We start from the raw sequence: 12,939 nt of genomic DNA, 5'->3' as shown, positions 1-12,939 counted from the left end.
AAACTCCGTGAGCTGTCTTTCCTGCATCTGATGAAAGAAATCAAAGATCTGCAGAGAAGGGAGAGAAATGTATGTCCAGTAGAATTATCATTAATCAGAGTAATAGTTGTGTAAGAAATGATATAACTTTGGAAGGAGCTAATGCATGCATAAAGTTCCAAATATGTGTAATAGGGTACGCTGTTATAAGTTGTTGGTTTTCTAGATCTTTTGCACTTCGATTAACGTTGGTAATGATACAAAAGAGTGAACTGCAGATTGCATTATAGTTGAGAGAAAGAATAAAACAGAAAGATTTAAACAGCGATAGTAAAGATAAATCGAGAGTTGTTAAGATTTAATAAAGAAGGAAGTTAGAGTAAGAGAGAGAGAGAGATGATTGAATTGAATGATAAATGCGCCTCAAGTATTATAAGTGTTAAGTAAAGTCTTAAGGACTGGAAAGAGAATTAATTTTACAAGTTTCGGGTATCGATTGGGGTACACTCATTTAGAGAGCATTTTATATTGGAAAATGTCGATAAATATTTGTACAATTATATGAATGAATGAATTTCAATTGGAAATACACTGTTTGTGATGATAAAGCAATTTTGATAATATAGTTAAAATATTAATTTAAGAGAAATTAATGGATTTTAAGGAAATTATAATACAAACACTTACCGCAATTGTGTGTGGTATATCCATGTACCGTACACTTGTATGCTTATGTAAATTGTGTTTTGATTTTTTCAGTTTTGTATTTATCCCTTTTGCGCATGTATAGAAAATTTCCCTCAGTTTTTTGCATATTCTATGAGAACCCACAGACAAAAATTTATAGCAATCGGCTGGATAAGAAATTTGATCTTTTAAAGGGCCAATCAAATTTCCTTTCTGCTTCTCTCCATCCATATGAGTATAACACCCCCCCCCTTTTTTTTCCCTTTCTTTCCTGTTCTTAGCTCTCTTTGCCAACTATTATTCATGCTTAACTTTTTCAAGTATCTTACCCCGTCAGTGGGTTTAAATAATCATTGCAAAACCATTTTATTTATCGTATGCAGCAATGTCATGCGAATTTGGTCAGTTGTCTCTCAGCTTTCTTGTCATCCATTCGTCACCTTTCTTTTGTGGTACTTCTCAATTGGATTGAATGTCTAAAGGATATTTCTTGGCTAAATGCCTAAGAGTATGAAGTAGTTTACTTATGTACACATCATTTCTACGTACTACCAAGGTAGTTTTAATGCATCGTTTTAATTATATCTCATATTGTGCTCTCCTAAACAAAATACTTTCTTATCCACATACTGTCCCTATTAGATTTAGGAAAGAGATAATAGGAGAGGAAGAAGAATAAATGCTGTCGAAAGAGGAAAGGGACAGTTACTACTCACACTCACTCACGTCCCACGAATAAGCAACGCTTCCCCATTAGGAAGGACTAGTTATTTGTTCACGGTAACGAGGGCCCCCATCAAGACGCCCCACCCTCAGACAGCACCAAAGCTTGTTGGTCTCTCGTCAGTGGGCGAGCAGGTATCCTGTTGTTGGAATAGCACAGCTGCCTCTTCAGGGTCGGATGGCATTTCAGTATCAACAATAGAAAACCTCTGCATAACTTCAGCAATCTTCTCGGAAATTAGAACTTCTTTAATAAACAGTGCCATGATTCTATCATTTATTGACATGTGGCATTCATTTTACTGGTGCAGTCTGTACAAGAACTGTTTCTATAAGTGATGCATCTCGAGGTTCCACAAGATAAATTTCTTTTTTTAGTGAGTGTCTGGTTAACACAATGATAATTAGGATCACTATAAATGTTTGCTAGTGCAAGACAGTAATATTCTGCACTTGCAAGTGAATGGATAATTTCAGACTTAGGTCTGTTGTGGTCCTCAATCTTTATAATATGGATCACTGAGATCCAGTGGAATTTTATTATTGGTAAACCTTTAAGAGAAGCCAAAGAATCGAAGCTTTTTCTTTGGCCTTTGAAAAAGGATATTTCTTAAAACAACAAATTTCTGGCATATCCATATAAGTTCCCCTGTCTTTTTCTCATATCAGTATAACAGACTTCCATGTTACCTCATATGACCAGGTGAAACAGATTGAAATACGTGATTTACTATTCTGATCAGTTGATTAATGGGCAAATTTTAAAAACCATTTATTTGCAACTCATTCGTTTCAAAATTGTAATAGGATGGTCCAGTAAATTATCTAGAGATTGACCTGATACTGCAAGCTGTGCACTTTTAAATGCATCTTTCAATTTTTAAAATGAAAGATTGTGAAATTCTACCGATTTAGTCGACATTTCAATGTTTTTAGCATCGCCCTGCAACGCTGCTTTCTAAGTCTAATATGGACAAGTGGAGAATACAGCTATTATCCCACACAAATACATCAACAAGCCTTCGAAACTGTGCCGTCTGTGTGGTCATATCCACAGAGAATAAGTAACATCAGTCTTCACCATTGGTGACGCGTTACTTATTCAAGGTGGGGCAATACCATGGCAACTCGTTGTGAAGGTATTCCCAATATGAAATATAATTAAAACGATGCGTTAAAACAACCTTGGTATTAGAAATTGTGTGTGCATTACCTATGCATAAGCAATCTCCTGGATCGAATGTGTTTGTAGTCCCCAGGTTAAATCCCTTAAACGTAGTTAATTAGTGTAAATAAATCCCATAGTGAATTAGTATAAAATTGCATATAATAATAACTGCAGTTAATAGCAGAGTTTACGTAGTACAGACCTCCTCTTCTCCTATAATCAGCCATGTATCAAGTGTCCACATTGTTATGTATAAAACGAAAGAAGGTTCCGAATAAAAGAACAAGCGCTTTTCTGTCCCTGTAGTTAGTTAGTTTAGTCACTGGGGAACAGGTATACCCATGGGAATTTGTCAATGATATGCAAGAATTTTGCTAGTCGTGAAAAGGAAGATGATTATCCCCCTTGTATAAGTCAATGGGCCAGGCCACATCTTGAGTACTGCATACAGGTCTGGAGGCCGCCTTTTAGGAAGGATGTAGAGCTGCATGTTCTTCCCCCCCCCGCACAGAAATATAATTAATGAAAATGTTTCATACATTACTCAGTAAGGAAAGGTCAAACTGACACGAAATTTTCAAAGCATACTGTGTCCTTGTAGAGGGTTCCAATTGTGTAGTCCCATTTTCCTTAGAATCATTGCTATAAATTTGGAATAGCAATTCTGAACCTTATCAAAATTTTGCCCATATGTCTGCACACCTTCCCCCCCCCCCATACGCAAAACTTAAACTATCATGATCGTTTGATAATCAAAGGAAAAGAATTAAAGCATATTGCAATTTTGTGTAATCAGTTGGATACGTACGTTTCTTAATCTGAATTTTTGATAAACCTGCAAGAAGAATGTTACACAACAAGTTTTACTGCTCTATGATAATGATTTATTAGTATTTTCAAACAATTAGCACAATAATAAAATATTTTACACAAATAATGGCTAACTGCACTCGAGAGCTCTATTATTTATCATCTTAAATGAACAAAGATATTAAAATAATCAATGTCAATGATAACAAGTATGTATGATTTTCATTAATGCAATTTCACAGGTGGTTCCTTTTAGAACTTTTCGCGCCACTCTAACCAAGTTGTTTTTCTCGTGGGAAGGGGACATACTTGAAAAACCACAGTCATAGTAAAGAGAAAAAGCTGGGCCTCTAGCTGTTGAAGCCTGTGCATGCACATAGTCAAAGAGGATGACTTTGACCCCTCTGAACAGTGTCGCACGCCTATATACTTGAAGACCCAGCATGTCACCATTTAGCAATATTGCAGAAATTATTCTTCGAACATAACAGAAAGTACATGCTTGCTGAGCTACTCATTTAAATATCACGAATACTTTTAAGTTTCTGTTTAAAAAAATGTAACTTTTTCGTTACTTTTTTTTACCACGTAATGCAATTTTCGTGAATAACATTCATTAAACTCCCTCCCTTCCTGCGTTACAATTTGTGGATGACTTCCAACTCTTAAACTTCAGTTATTCATCAGTATAATGGCACTCAATGGATTTCAAATTATTAGGCAATTGACCATTACCAGTGTTGTTGTTAATACAGAAAGGATGTACTTATATTGTGCAAAACAGAAAATGTTTTCTGTTTTGCACAATACACAGAAGCGTATACAGAATTTTTATTCAGACAGTAGAAATGTTAAAAAATATATTTTTTGAAAATATCGACAGGTAGAGGAGCATTTATTCAATTATCATGAAAATTATAATCGTTTTAGAATTCCTTTTCTCTCAACAAGAAGCCTTTTTCAAATATATCGGAAAGGAAAGCCCCTTTCTGCGTACGCATCTGTAATAACTGCTTTAGGTTAACTGAAAATGTTTTAAAACTACAATATAAATTTAAATTCTCACATTACCTGTTGCAAATAATGGAGTAGCATCCACGCACCAATCTATCGTCTTCGGCAAGCAGCACTAAATTCGAATCTTGTCTGGGTTCGAGAATTTTTTTCTTGCATTAGGTGGTGTTGAACAGACGTTTGGGCTATTTTGTTACAGTTCTTAGCCTGCTTTTTGCTTTAATCCTTATCTTATACAATACTTCCAAAACATTATAGATTATTAAACGAGACGGGTCCACTGAAAGTTTATTGGAATTTGTACGAAGGCTACTGACAGAATTGCCAGCATTAAAGTACACAGATAAGACTAGAATTACTGTAACCGTACCCTCATATTTTTTGCTTACAGTAGTAGTAGTGGCATGTGATGCAAGAAAGCAAGTGTATGAGCTTATGCAGCATCAGCCAAAAAAAAAAAAAAAATCACACCATTCCCTCCAAATGCCTGTCCAGTTCCTCCTTAAATTTATTCAACCTATCAACTTCCACAACGACAGATGGAAGTTTGTTCCAGCAATTAACCACCCGCTGGCTAAAGGCAAATTTCCGCACATCTATTCTACATCTGTCTTTCCTCAATTTGAATTTATGCCCCCTTAGGTTCGTAATCTGAACAAGTGGAAGAATCCCATCAGAATTCAGCGTGCTCAATCCATTCAAGGCCTTATACACCTCAATAAGATCACTTCGCAGGTGCCTAGTCTCTAGCCGTTGCAATTTGCAGAACTTAAGCCTCTCTTGTTAAGAGGATCCCTTCATTCCCCTCACCAATCTTGTTGCCCTTCTCTGTACACTCTCAAGCAAATCTACATCCTTCCTAAAATGAGGCCTCCAGACCTGTACGCAGTACTCAAGGCGTGGCCTGACCACTGCCTTATACAGAGGGACAATCACCTTCTTTTCCCTGCTAACAAAATTCCTGTATGTCATTGACAAAACCCCATGGCAGCCTATCTGCATTGCTCAGAAAACTTCATATCTGACCTCACATCCCTTTAGCCCTCGATTCTTGTTGGCATGAACTCAATAAATTGTTGACAACGTGCTACACAGATGCTAGTACATGCTCACTCATTGTTACAGATCTTTACTCCGAAGAGCTCGTTTCACCTCATCCCACAGGTACTCAGTTGCATTGAGTGGGTGAATGGTAAGGCCAACACAGTAAGTCGAATTTGCTTTGCTCTCGTGTTCCTGAAACCAGTTCTTTGCAATTATGGCCCTACATGCTGAACTCTTCTGTTGATAGAACCCATTTGTTGATGGACACTCTGCAGCCGTGAAGGGTGCATAATACCCTTCACGGTTTTTTTGCACATTGGTGCCTTGGTGACCAATGTGCAAAAAAAACTAAATCTAAGCAGCCATAAAGGAATACTGGTCGGAAACAACTCCCAGATAACCTGTGGCATCCAAAGTTGCTCCATTAATATCATGGGGCGGAATGTGCACCACAAAAACACTCCCCGTTACATTTCTGTCTGTATTGTTGCCATTTGAAAGTATTGGCATGAACTAATATTGTCTTCCCCAGATCCAGCTCCAACGAGCCATAAACTCGAAAGGGAAGAAACTAGGATTCTTCAGACACCACGCAACGTTTTCCAATCCTCAACTCTCCAACGTTGGTGTTCCTGAGCCCACTGTAACCGTACTCTCATATTTTTTGCTTACAGGAGTGGAATCCGGTTCAATTTTCGGCTACAATATATCATCCGTCACAGGGTGGGGCGAATTGTCCTTTCTGAAATGCCGCTTTGGTTACCACAGTTGTACTGGTTGTTGGTGTAGGGTTCTAGGTGCACCAGAGACTTTGGGCATATTGTACCGTATATACACTGCTCAACAAAATTAACCAAACAATATGTTTTTTCATTAATATTTTATCGTGAACAGTGGCGAAGGCGAATATTTGATATAATAGGCAAATTGGCATGCAAATTCCGAGTATCCAATAGAAATCGATCTATCACCTTATATAGCTGCACATTATGCAAATTATTCATGCCTATAAAAACATGGGATTCGAACACATCGCCTCATTCCCGTTTTCTTCGTGACATAGCCACATATCCAGTAGTCACGGTGGTAACTCATCGTCATTTAGATGATTTTTTGAGATGGCGGGCTGTTGGACGGCATGAAGCTGGGCATTTACAGGCGGGGGTGGCAAATTTTCTTAATGTGTCGCGCAGTATCGTCCCCGGACTATAGAAGCACCATCTTCGACTTTGACAGTTGGTCAACAAACGTGTATGACGCCGAGTGACATCACTGTGTCTTGACTTCAATTTCCTGCTAACCTCGGGCTGGTCCTGAGGCAGGGTCATCTGCTGGCACCACCTTATTCTGGTGCGGGATGACTCTTTATTATTTTTTTTTACCCCATTTTATTAACTTATTTTTACTGAATTTTATTTACTTATTTTTATCTTTAATTCTTCTGATTTTTATAAATTTGCTGTTTAACTTCATTTGCTCATATTGTTAATGATTTAGACATTCGGTACGTTACACTCGAGGTTTGCTGCGGTTCGCACTCAGTTGTGGCCCGCCTCCTTGGGGCGTAGACTGGTATCAGGACGCACCACCCTGGTGCTTGTTGCTTCCTGATAGCAAAGCGGCGAGAAACAACATAGCATTACACACATTTCTGGCCTTTCTGCAGAGTTTTTGTAACGTCAGTGTACCACGGCGGAGTTGAACTAGCGTTTGGAAGCCGCCTTACATAAGATATTATACATGTTTGAGGAGAGAATAACCATTACAAGAGCGAGCCAATACGGCCCGATCCTCCACTCTTCGCACAAATAGCGATCCTTCACAGATCGCTATTTGTTCTAACAGCAAGACGAAGCCCTACGATGTCCTGTCAAACTGTTTCTTGAGGTTGTTGCGGCCACAGGTGAAAATATCTGTAACCGGAGTGTGTTAAGGAAACTAGTGGTTTGTATACCATTAACCCCAAAACTACCACAGGGCGCGTCGAAACTGGTGCCATAAACATATGACTTGGAGCCCTGACAAATGGGTTGCAGATCTGTTCTCTGAGTCCCGTTTTAGCCTATAAAAGAAATTCTAAATGTTATTTCATCTGGAGACACGAGGAATTCGGTACCATCCCTCCAACAGCAGAGAAATGGACACTTATGGTGGAAGCGGAATAATGATCAACAGCAGCACCCATCTTCATGTTTTTGATAGGGGTACTGTAACTGCACGAAGATATCGAAAACTGATCCTCGAATCCCATGTGCAACTTCTTAGGGGTGTAGTTGGCAGAGCGGACTGGCCATAAGACTTAGCGGGGAAACCCCGAAGGTCAAAGACCGATGTGATTTTGGCCATAAACAATATTGCCATAACTTAATGACGCCGCTAAAAGTTTTCCCCGGTAAGAATTTTTGACACAGTCCGCCTCTAGCAGTTGGGTCAGATTTCTTATGCACGACAACGCCACTGCACATAGAGCTCAAGTATTGGAGGAATATCTTGAAACTGAAGATATCCAACGACTGCCGTGGCCAGCACTATTACCAGACTTAAATTCCATCGAACATGTGACTCCCCATTGCATCCAGCTCCTCAGTCACTTTGACGTAAGTTCTGCGCTTGTGGGAGAATGGGATTTGTTGCTACAGAATCTTATAGACACCCTATATCAGTAATTTTTCGCCGCTGTTTAGGCGTTGGGATCATACGCCCTACAGATGTCATGTGGGCATATTTTAGAGCATATTGTATCGACTTCTGTAATGTGACCTTTTTGGTAATTTTTATACACCCCTATGTCTCTTATACCCCAGAGTTTCTCGCTGTCTATTCATTTCATAGATTCTATGGTATACTACCATACAAATTTTGTCCCGCTTCATCACAAGCTGCGCGAGTTACCCCACGTTGTCTACGTGTTCTGTTCATTTTGTCGAGTAGTGTATTTAATGTCAATAAATTGCCTGTTTTTAATTCAATTTTCTTTTTTTAGACGAAAATTCCGAGTTTTCAGGAAGGAAAAAAACATGCAACTCGCCTGAGACAGACTAACTCAGCCACGTTGTTAAAAAAAACCTCACGTTATTGAGGAGATTCGAACCCGCTGCTTTTTCACTCGCTGTGGAGGAGGGCGCGGTGTTTATGTGCTACATGCGAGGGTTGTTGTGATTTTATTGACTGTAGTCATTCTGTTAGCCTGCGCACACAATTCGTCGCCTGCATTGGCCTCTCGCATAAACGACCTCAGCCGTTGGCTTGATGCCACAGCCAAGTGATCAGGCGTTAGGATACATAAGTACACGCCACACTGAGTGGCTGTGGTTCAAGCCCGTGTGACTGATAAATACAGTGCTGTTTCTTGTATTCTGTCTTGTGACTCTGACCGTGTTGTCGTCACGGAGCACAAACAAGTGTTTTTTTTATATTATTATATTTATTAGACCATTCTCAATATCTGCGCACAGTCGTAAGTAAAAACTCAAAAGGATTTTACTGTCCGAGATGCTCATACCGCCTACCACATTTAAAAGTGACAAACATTTCATTTTGTCTATTCTCGCACACACAGCATCCCTCCATATCTCTCCACCTACTTCATATCGCGTGGTATGAACACGTGATGTTAGTGAGAAGCGCTCCATTTCATGGGTAAGGGCACCTAATAAAGTGACCATTCAGTATACAGAATGACACAAGTCAGTTAACGAGTGCAAAAAGAAATACAACTTTATTTCAAAACCAGTGCAAGTACTGAAAATGTTGTTCATGAAATGCAACCTAACGATGTGTCAGTCCATTTTGCGTGGGTTCCTGTTGCGATTCGCCAATGAACACGTAAAACAACGCGAAAGGGTGAATGAAACAGAATTTCTGAGAATTTGGGTAGACGATAAAGTAAGTTGGGATAAATAAATGATTACCTTGCAAAAGAAGACTTCGTCACTAGCGGGAATACTCCCCCCGAGCCCATGCCATCGTGGGTAGCACAATTAGAAGGATCGCAGTCCTCCCCATACCGGGTGGAAAAGACCAGAGTTCTAATCCCGTCCATGAGGGGAGGAATTTTTATGGGCTTTTTTAACGTGGCTGAATTAGTCGATCTCAGGCGAGGGTAGCATGGTTTTCTCCCGAAAACTCTGGTTTTTCGTCCAGCAAACAGTAAATCGACCTCAGAACACACGCAATATACATGGAGCAATATGGCTTTAGTTGCCGATGCTCATAACAATAATAACGCCCGAGCCTCTGTCTGGGCTCCCATGGGTAGCACAGTTGGTAGGATCGCCGTCCTCCCCACACTGGGTTGAAAAGACCAGAGTTCAAATCCCGTCAATGACTAGAATAATTTTTATGGGTCTTTTTCACAACATGGCTTAGTTAGTCGATCTTAGTTAGTCAAGCGAAGGTAGAATCATTTTTCATCCTGAAACTCGGGTTTTTCGTCCATACACGGGGCAACATGGTCTTAATTGCCGATGCTCCTAACAACCAACTAGCCTCTGCCTGGGTGTCTCCTTCCATTCTCAGACTAGTACGTTTCTTTAATTCAGTCTCACCTCACCCATGTAATCATCTCACGGGTTACCACCTGTCAAGAAAACTTTGCGAGAATCAACTCTATTCTCAATCGATAAGTTCGTTCAATTTTAGGCCTTCCCTGGAATACTTCGGTCAGTTCAAAAACAAAGTGTGACTCCTAAGTATCTACCAACTGCTACAGAAAGCTGAGGTGGTCTTTGTTTACAATTCTTTGAAGATAACAGACCTTCCTCCTCTCTTGAAATTCTTTTTTCATAGTAGAAGAAGAAATATCATACAATTTAAAAAACGAAGTAAACCTGAAAGTTCAGCTTTTCAGAAAAGCCATAGGTTATGAAATACAGAGGAGCTAAAAACTGGAATAATCTTCCAGAAAATGCCAGTTCACTCAACCGACTTAAGAAACTACAAATCGACCACATCACCAGCGATGTCCGATTCAAATCACCTTCCTCACAACTCCTGGACTTTAAACACGTACTACCAATATGTAAATGTGTTTAAGGAACAGTTGTCCAAAAGTTTGTAATATTCTATGGAGATATTTCATCATTTTTTGATTTAATAATTCTAATCTTAAAAATGTTCATAATGAAATTATAAGTAGTATTGTAACACATGGTTTGTTTTTTTTTTATTGTGGTTTATGTATGATTTTTATCTTTTTTAAAATACCTGAACTTCAGAACTCTGTTTTATTGTTTTGCGCATCTTTTTGCTAAGGGAACATCCCCCAAAAAGCCTTTGGCTTATGTGTTCTCCATTCCTTTTTGCTGTTATCTCCCAACAAGTGTAACATAAAAAAGATAAATAAACTAATTTTTTTATTAAACACCAGTGGCGTAAGTTCCGAAAAACAGACATATTAACCTACTCTTTGAAGTGTGAGGTGGTGGTAGTAGCAGTAAAGGCATGTGATACAAAAAAGCAAGCTTATTGTAGCGTCATCAAAAAAAAAAAAAAAAAAACAATTTCACAAACCCATTCCCTCTAAACGTTTTCCCAATTCCTCCTTGAATTTATTTAACCTACCAACTTCCGCAACGACAGATGGAAGTTTGTTCCAGCAGTCAACCACCCGCTGGATAAAGACAAATTTCCGCCATCTATTCTACAACTGTCTTTCCTCAATTTGAATTTATGCCCCCTCAGGTTCGTAATCGGAGCAAGAGGTAGAATCCCCTCAGAATTGAGCCTTCTCAATCCATTCAAGGCCTTATATACCTCAGATCATCCAGCTCGCAGGTGCCTAGTCTCCAGACGCTGCAATTTTCAGAACTTGAGCTTTCTTATTAAGAGGATCCCTTCGTTCCCCTCACCAATCTTGTTGCCCTTCTCTGTACTCGCTCAAGCAACTCTACACCCTTCCTACAATGAGACCTCCAGACCTGGACGCAGTACTAAAGGTCGAAAGCTCGAGGACAGACCTACTATGCATTTCAGTGAAGACTAAACATCTATTTCTGAAGAATTTGGAAAAAGACAAAGCACGTAGTGGTAAATTCAGTGTATGAGCATGGCTACCCACGAAGACATGGTTATGGGTAATTGGTTGTTAAACGTCTCTTCAATCGGAACCTTAGTTAACCGATTTCAGAAAGAGAAGTTTTTCATCACGCAATAAGCAAACCACTCCATGAACACACCACTTCATATGCCCTCGTGGGTGTGACAGTTGGTAGAATCACCATCCTCCCCACATCTGGTGGGAAAGACCCAAGTTCGAATCCCGTCGATGATTGTAGGAATTTTTATGGGTCTTTTTTTACAACGTGGCTGAGTTAGTCGGTCTCAGGCGCGGGTAGCATGGTTTTTTCCCCGGAAACTTGGGTTTTTCGTCCAGCAAACAGAAAATCAATCTCAGAACAAACCCTATTTACAGATAATATACACGGAGCAACATAGCCTCAGTCGCCGATGCTCCTAAAACCCAATAATAGCAACAGCCACTTCATATAAACAAGTATTTTTTAATTTTTGGTTATCTGGACCGAAGCTCATGCACCATAGTATGTATTATTTGTAAATTGCATGTGTCCTTTGGTCGTTTTGGCTGGTTGCTGGTCTAAAAAACATTCAGTTTTTTCCGGAATCACCGGTGATTCTGGGAGAAAAAGTCCACATGTCCATTATAATATAAAACTAACAGCGCAGACTTCCATTCTCTATAAATTTCAGAATAAATAAATGATCACGCAACGTACTTTATAAAAAGATAGTTATTTAGCTTAAATCACAATCAGCAAACAACCATGCTGACACCGTCCCACCGATTTGATCTATATGTTTTATTTAAGTTAAATGCGTAATAAGCATAAAGAACTCTTCTATGGATGGTAATCTCGAAATTGCTCATCGAGCGGCTGAACAACTTTCAAGGCTGCACCTCATGTCCACAGGTATGATGACCCAAGCCGATCATACTGCACTTGGGTATTTAATCATCCTCTTTGGAACTCAGTTATGTCAGGTCTCCGGTCCATTCTTCGCGAAAATGTATTTAATCTTCTTTTGCCAATATTTTCTGATTCAAACACTACGTGTGCCATAGGTTATTGATCACAATCTGGGGAGAAAGGAGCCCCGTCCTTTCTCCCCAGGAAGAGGGGGGGGATGGGGCTACAACTGAAAACATCTGCGAACGACGAGGTTCAGCTATTCCATGTAGTTTGAAGACTAACAGTATTTAAACAAGGACTCTATGCTTCCAAATATTAAATGAACCCCTCGTCCAATAAAATTTCTGCGCACGCCTCTGATTTAAGCTGATTATGCAACTGTCTTTGAGCTTTGCTTTAAATTTCGTTTATTATTCAGCAGGCATTCAGTTATTAAAAAGTGTAGTTAACATATAAATTAAATCTTAATTATGCGTATTGCATTAAATTAAAAGAATAATTTAATTTACAATAACACACAAAAAAAGTTCTTTAACAATAAACGATGTCAATGTATTCTTGCGCGAAGATTTCCACGATCTTGCG

At 39.2% G+C, this 12,939-nt stretch overlaps 1 pseudogene; it reads right to left on the bottom strand.

The window, feature by feature from the left end:
- Positions 1-1,478: 1,478 nt before the first annotated feature.
- On the bottom strand, positions 1,479-2,028 carry LOC150091050 (patronin-like; annotated as a pseudogene).
- Between the last annotated feature and the right edge of the window lie 10,911 nt (positions 2,029-12,939).

Source organism: Mastigoproctus giganteus, chromosome 1 (genome assembly GCF_048544385.1).
Source record: "Mastigoproctus giganteus isolate SK-2022 chromosome 1, ASM4854438v1, whole genome shotgun sequence".
Taxonomy (NCBI): domain Eukaryota; kingdom Metazoa; phylum Arthropoda; class Arachnida; order Uropygi; family Thelyphonidae; genus Mastigoproctus; species Mastigoproctus giganteus.
Note: the sequence above shows the minus strand (reverse complement) of the source record. Positions and strands in the feature narration are given on the sequence as shown.